We start from the raw sequence: 7,654 nt of genomic DNA on the forward strand, positions 1-7,654 counted from the left end.
CAACATTTCTCTCCATCCTCTTTTTTCTTCTTGCTTTCCATCCTCCACTCCCTGGATATTCATCCATAAAAGCCATTTACAGTTTGATGCTGCAAAGCACTCATAGCTGTTAAACTAGTCTCCATTGGAAAGGAATTTTCCTTGAATCTGGCCACATTCATTCACTCACTAACAGATGTTGTGGCCCCAGGCTGCGTTTCTGGGGAGTAGGTAGAGAAAGGGGAAGGGATTCAACGACATCCTCTGTCAGAAGTCAATAAGCCATCATTCAACTCTCCTAGGCCCTAAGCAGGTGCTCTTTCCTTTTTTCTGACAATACCAAAGGTTCCCAAGACCCAGATGACAGTCTCTGTGTTAGCACTTAGTGACTCTACTGACAGGTGTTTCTCTGTATAACCAGACAACAGGTGTTTGCCTGGTACAGCCTGCCAAGAGCCAAAGAGTCAGAGTAGAAAACAAAGCCCATTTGTGAAAATGATTACTGTAATTAAGAGCTACGGCAATGCAAACAATGAAAACTCATACACTTTCTGCAACTCACAACCTCTCAAATTCTTTGTCCCCTGGATGGAGGAAATGACAGACTATAAGTCACCCAGCATTACAATGTAGTTTTAAACGCTGAAGTTCTCAGTTCTTTGGGGAAGAGATTGAAATGATGGTTAAGGCATCTTTTGAAACTACCCGTCATAAGGTTCTTCTTTTAAAATGTGTATCATTGTACTCTTGGGAGATTACAAATCAGTGTATGCTGAAGGAGACTGTCTTTGAGAGAGGTATAATTTGTTTGAGAGGCCTATATACACCTGAATAAAAAGAAATAGCTAAGCAATATTCAAATCACAATATGTTTGGGGGTGACCCTCATTACAGAAGAAGATCCATTTCGATCACTGTGTCAGAAAGATCCCCTGGAGAAGGGAATGACTACCCACTCCAGTATCCTTGCCTGGAAAATTCCATGGATGGGGAGCCTGGGTTGCAAACAGTTGGACACAACTGAAAGACTGAGCATGCCTCTGGGAGTTGTGGGGGGAGGTATGTGGTTAGTTCTAGCTGTTACATACTGTGATTATTATTATTACTACTATTTTTGCCATCAGGAATGTCTTTATTTTAATTAATTTATAGAAGTGGAAAATGTATTCTTTTTCCAGTAGACAATATAATTTTTATTCATCATATATGATTTAAAAACTCTTATATAGGGGTTTCACTGGTGACCCAGTGGCTAAGTCTCTGAGCTCCCCTACCCCTTGTTGGGGAACTAGATCCCATACAGTGCAACAAAGATTGAAGATCCCACATGCCGAAACGAAGACCCAGCAAAGCCAAAGAAATAATCAATTAAAAAAAATTCTTGCACAATTTTTGATTTTGTAGGTCTTTATATTCCTCTCTCCCAACTCCCTAGCCAAGTTTAAAAGTTTTATGCTTTTCATTTTGATTTTCTTAGTATTTAGTATTACATAGTAAAGACCATATTTTATTTCAGTTTTATATAATTATTAAAGGGATAAGTAATGTATCATGAAAACAGAATAATAAATAACTTATATACTGCAATTATTGAACACCTTTGTATTGTGATTGCCAAAAGAATAGTCCAAGATTTTTTAGCTAGCTATTTTGCAGTGTTAAAAAAAAAAGAAAGATTAAAAGAAGTAAAAAGGGCAGTTCACAAACAATTCTTCTAGAGGTCATAGGAATGGGATTTTTTTTTTTTTTCCCAAACCACTTTTGGTTAAGCTGAAAAGTTTTTGGACTTCTCAGAAAATTCTTGATTTTACAAAAAGTATGCAAGGAGTATTCCTCTAGAATGTTATGCCTAACTTCTCTTGGGGAAAAACTAAACTGACATGAAGCATCCACTTGCTATTGCTGATATCTTTCAAATGTTGTGTACTTCCTTTTAACAGTTGCATCTTCAATTGTGGTCCCCTTACCTCTTTAACACTGAAGAAATATAAGCATCTTATTATGGGGAGAGGGAAACAGTATGTGTGGACTAGCTCTCAGACTTGGTATGAGAAATCAGCTTTGATCAAATTACTTTCTGAACAAATGGCCTTTGACTGGGATGGTGAAAGGATAGGCCATGTGCCCTGTGTTTCAGCAGCTTCCTATCTGTTTATCACTGGTACCAGGCTTGGTCTCACTTCTGTTTTCTTCCTCCTGTCTCATCTGGCACAAGAGGGATGTCCTAGAAGAGACACTGTGCTTCCTTTCTCTCCTTCCCACCACCTCCCGATTTTTCTTGAATGAGAGCCCATTTCCTTATGGTCTATCTCTCTGGATACCAACCAAACATCCAGAATGCTAAAGCTATTCCAATACCAGCAACTCTAACTGGCCCTCTTTTTCTCTCATAGATGAGAAAAGTCTTTGATTCCTCATCTTCTTTGCCACCCAAGCCACTTCTTACGGAGAATTAAGTCTGGAAGTACCATACCTCTCCACCTATGTTGAGAATGACTTCTCTAGACATTACTAGCTGAGAAGGCGATGGCACCCCACTCCAAACTCTTGCCTGGAAAATCCCATGGATGGAGGAGCCTGGTAGGCTGCAGTCCATGGGGTCGTGAAGAGTCGGACATGACTGAACGACTTCCCTTTCACTTTTCACTTTCATGCATTGGAGAAGGAAATGTCAAGCCATTCCAGTGTTCTTGCCTGGAGAATCCCAGGGATGGGGGAGCCTGATGGGCTGCTGTCTATGGGGTCACACAGAGTTGGACACGATTGAAGTGACTTAGCAGCACCAGCTGAGTGCTGAAGAATTGATGCTTTTGAACTGTGGAGTTGGAGAAGACTCTTGAGAGTCCCTTGGACTGCAAGGAGATCCAACCAGTCCATCGTAAAGGAAATCAGTCTTGAATATTCATTGGAAGGACTGATGCTGAACATGAAACTCCAATACTTTGGCCACCTGATGCAAAGAACTGACTTATATGAAAAGACCCTGATGCTGGGGAAGATTGAAGGCAGGAGGAGAAGGGGCCAACAGAGGATGAGATGGTTGGATGGCATCACCGACTTGATGGACATGAGTTTGAGCAAGCTCCTGGAGGTGGTGATGGACAGAGAGGTCTGGCATGCTGCAGTCCATGGGGTTGCAAAGCATTGGACACAACTGAGCAACTGAACTGAACTGACTGAACTGTGCCAGGAACAAAAGCAATCACTAAGAGCAAAGTGGGTTCTGTCTGGAGCAGGGGATGGTGGCATTATCTCAAATCATGACTTTTGTTAAGGAGTTTAGGATTGAAATGTACACCATCTGAGCCACCAGGGAAGCCCAAATTGTACACAATGCTGTATTTAAAGTGGATGACAAACAAGGACCTACTGTATAGCACAGAGAACTCTACTCAACGTTATGTGACAGCCTGGATGAGAAGGGAGTTTGAGGAGGATGGATACATGTATATACATGGCTGAATCCCTTTGCTGTCCACCTAAAACTATCTCAACATTGCTTTTTGTTTTTGCTTTCTGGTTGTGCTGGGTCTTTGCTGCTGCACATGAGATTTCTCTAGTTGCAGTGAATGAGGGCTGCTCTTGCTTGTGGGCATCTCATTGCAGTGTTTCTCTTGTTGCCAATCACAGGCTCTAGGTGTGCAGGCTCAGCAGTTGTGGCACACCAGCTTAGTGGCTGCATGTGGAATCTTCCTGTACCAGGGATCGAACCCATGTCCCCTGCATCGGCAGGAGGACTCCTATCCACTGTATCACCAGGGAAGTCCTATTATAACACTGTTTAATGGCTATACTCCAATATAAAACAGTTAAAAAAATCAAATCACAACTTTTGCACTCATGTGCCACCAGCACAAAGAACTGTGTCTTCCATTTTCCATGGATGGCCCTGGACAGAATAAGGGGCTCCTAGTACTTTAAGAAGAGAATGTATTTTCTGCAATTGGATACCATGTGCCAAGGTAACTGGGGGACCTATAGTGCTTTGGGACTCAGAGCATGGATGCACCAGAAGCTAAAGTTAAACTAGTCACAGAGTTAGTTGGAAAGCACCAGAAATGAGTTTTATGAGAAAAAGTAACTGATTTCATGCAGTCAATTCACAAAAGGTCTCATTCTACTAGTAAAGGCTGCTTTGCTTTCTGACTTCACAGATAGGGAAGGAGACCGGCTGCCTGTGGCCATTTCAAAGCAGTTGCCTCTTCAGAGAGGAGTAGTAGGCCCTGGAGAAAGAGGAGGAGATCTAACCTCCGGACCCGCAGAGTTCCTAATCACTCTGTCAGCACCCTGTCTGTGCGCCCCTCCTCTCTGCTTCCTTGCCACACAGCCAGCCCTTCCCACCCTTCTCAGCCTGCTCAGGGCTCCTTTAGCCACAGGCTATTTGTTCTTGTAGTTGCTGCCAACTTGGCTGCTGAGAAGCCAGGCCTGGAGGAAACTGAGGGTCCTGGCAGGAACATGGACTGATGGCTCCAATGGGGTCAATGCCCGACTCCTCCCACAATGCAACTGTGCCTGCATCAAAAATCCTGTGGAGCTAGAAGTCGCTGTGGGCTCAGCAGGGACTCTGTTAGTGAAAAAAAAAAAAAAAAAGGTGGTGCTGCTGTCTGGATACAGCTTCTGAGTGTGTGGAAGGGCAGCAGGAATGGAGAGGGAGAGCCAGACTGAAGCCCTCAAGGAAAAAATTTCTGAGATCCTTTGGACTTTTGTCTGCATGAATCAAGCCAAGAAAACCAGCCTTTGCCTTGCACTGTAAAAATCCTATATCAAGGTGGCGCTCGTGATAAAGAACCAGCCAGCCAAGGCAGGAGGCATAAGAGACCCGGGTTCCATCCCTCCTTGGGAAGATCTCTTGGAGGAGGAAATGGCAATCCACTCCAATATTCTTTCCCGGAGAATCCCATGGACAGAGGAACCTGGCAGGCTACAGTCCATAGGGTTGCAGAGAGTCAGACACAACTGAAGTGACTTATGACCTCCAGCAGCAGAGATGTGTAGAGACTGACTGGTTCTGAACAGAAGCCTGTGTGAAGTCCAGGGGCTCTCCAGGCAGCCTAGTTCTTGGGTTGGAGAGCCTTCTGGGAAACTGGTGTACACTGTCCAGGGTTGTTCATTCAAACTCATCATCTACCTCTGGTCCTTCCTCCAACCCAGCATGAAGCACTATAGACAGGATGGACCAGGTTTTGGCCTCACCTCTGGTCTCAGAGACCTCTGACCTCTGTTTCCAGCCAATGGAAGATTGTAAATAGTAAGCTTATCCCTCAACTTGGGCGCTGACCTCTTCATCCTTATCTCTTTCTTCCTAGACTTTTGAGTACCAATCTAAGGATACAAGTCATTATAACTTGCTTTTCAACTGACTCCCATCCCTAGAGACTGGATCATAGGTACAGCTACAAAAAAGCCTAAGGGAAATTCACGCAGTTCTCACACAGAACTGGGGGAAGACTGGAAAGAAACTAAGGTGCTAGGGCTAGGAAAGGTAAGTCTAAGGAGATAGGGCTACCGAACCTGAGGCTGAGGGGTTGAGGAACTGAGGAAGGTAAACCCCAAGAATTGGGGACACAGCTGATGCCTGGATGATTGGTGGGGCCCAATAACCTGTTGGTTAGTTTTTTGGTGACCCTTCCAGGGGGCGATGAGTGGAAGCTAGTCTTGGAGGACCGTTTGCTTTCTCTCTGCAGGCAGCCAAGAGCATACACCTTCTCTCTGACCTCGCTTCTGGGGCTGGGAGAGCGCAGGAATTAAAAACAGCATGGCGCACTGGCCGAGGGTGCCTCCACCTAAGCCCTGGCGACCTTGACTAGGCTCACTGGCCTGTGAATGGACTAAGGGATCGTCCCCAGTCAGGGGGCTTTTGATGAAAAAAAAAAGCGGTACAGGATTGCACTCTGTTTTGAGTGGAGCTGGTAGGAGTAGAGACCAGGTAGCCAAGATTGTGAAATGAGAGTTTTTTCGACCTCAGATGTGTGGTGGACACAGGCTCAGCTGATCTGTTGTGGCCCCGGGTTAGGCAGGGAGGGCGTGGGCCAGGGCGGGTGCAGTCGGAAGCAAGGGGCGACAGGTCCCTTTCTCTATGGAGCTGCGGAGGGATGGAGGGAGGCTTGGCTGTTCAGAGCAGAGGACAGGCGCAGCCCTGTCTTCTTTCACTGTTCAGTTTGTTGTTTTTTTTTTTAACGACCCAATACATGTTCAGCCCTCTTCTAGATTTTTAAAAGTTCAGTGGTACCCACTCTAGATGCTCCTGTACACCATACTCATTCAGTTTTAAGTGCGACTTAAAAAAAAAAACCAACAACAGAACACCCAGCATCCAGGAGAGTTGAGAGGGAATCTGAGATCTGGTTTGCCAGACTCAAACCGCTCCTCTCCACTGGTCACTACTCCACTTAGTGAATGCTCTGCTTTTCCTGAAGTTTCACTCTCAGACCTCAGAGCAGATTGGGGGGGGGGGGGCACCTCCTCACCCTCCAGGTGGAGTTGAGCTAAAACCTGTGCAGGTGTCTTGGCCTTCTTGAGTCATCCCTAGACAAAAGTTTAATCCCTAGCTGGAATCTTGCAGGAGATGAAAGGGATACAAGAATGGATGTTTCACTGGGGGTGGGGCTGGAGAATCTGAAAAACAGAGGAAAAGAAAAGGAGGAATTTCAGCGAGAGAGGCTCAGCCTCAGAGTCTCTTTGGCCCTGGGGTTTGGAAAGGAGGCTGATAGTGTCTTCAAGGTCAGTCACTTTTCCCGCTCTTTCAGCAGACCCCCAGGGAAGAGGAGGGGGAGACACAAGCAACTGGATTTGCTTTGGAAAATCTTTGTCACTTGAGGCATAGGTGGTATACGGTATGACAGGCAGGGGAACTTACCGATGGCATGGGCCTTAAACCCTGACAGCTTTGTCACAGACCCAAGGCCATCACCTGCAGAAGGCACAGTGCCCAGACTCAGCATTCCTTACTCATTCAGCTTGAAGAGAGGTAATGTCAGTCAAGGAGATTGTTGTGAGGGACCACCTGTCCTCAATCTCCACTTTCAGGATTGCCTTGCAAGGGCCTGCTCACCTGTGGTAGTTAAGCCGGAAGCCTAGAGCTTGAGCCAAGCACAGCAGGAAGAGAAGGGTCTTCAGCCCAGGATGGCATCCTACATAGGGCTTCTCTGATGGCTCGGACAGTAAAGAATCTGCCTGCAATGTGGGAGACCTAGGTTTGATCTCTGGGTTAGGAAGATCCCCTGGAGGAGGGCATGGCAACCCACTCCAGTGTTCTTGCCTGGAGAAATCCCATGGACAGAGGAGCCTGGCAGGCTACAGTCCATGGGGTCACAAAGAATTGGACACGACTGAAGTAACTTAGCACTGAAGTGACTTAGCATCTTATACAGTGTGTCAGAAGTATTGTGCCCAGGCCATACACATCTGCGAGTGATGCACGCTTTCTTTCCCCTCTCTCCCTCCACCCAGCGGCTTCACTAAGTTGTCCAGGTGACTTTCTGTTTACAGCTGCCTTGATGTTAAGTATTCCAGCCACGGAAGATTACCAATCCTGAAAAACAAACAAGTGCTTTATAGGCTTCTAATTATTGAGATAGGACTCCTTCAGTGGGACTCAATAATAGAGGAAGCAAGTTCTTCCCATCCATCTTGGACCTTATCGGGCCAAATCAGAGCCTTTTCATTAAACTGAACA

Source organism: Budorcas taxicolor, chromosome 6, assembly GCF_023091745.1.
Source record: "Budorcas taxicolor isolate Tak-1 chromosome 6, Takin1.1, whole genome shotgun sequence".
NCBI lineage: Eukaryota > Metazoa > Chordata > Mammalia > Artiodactyla > Bovidae > Budorcas > Budorcas taxicolor.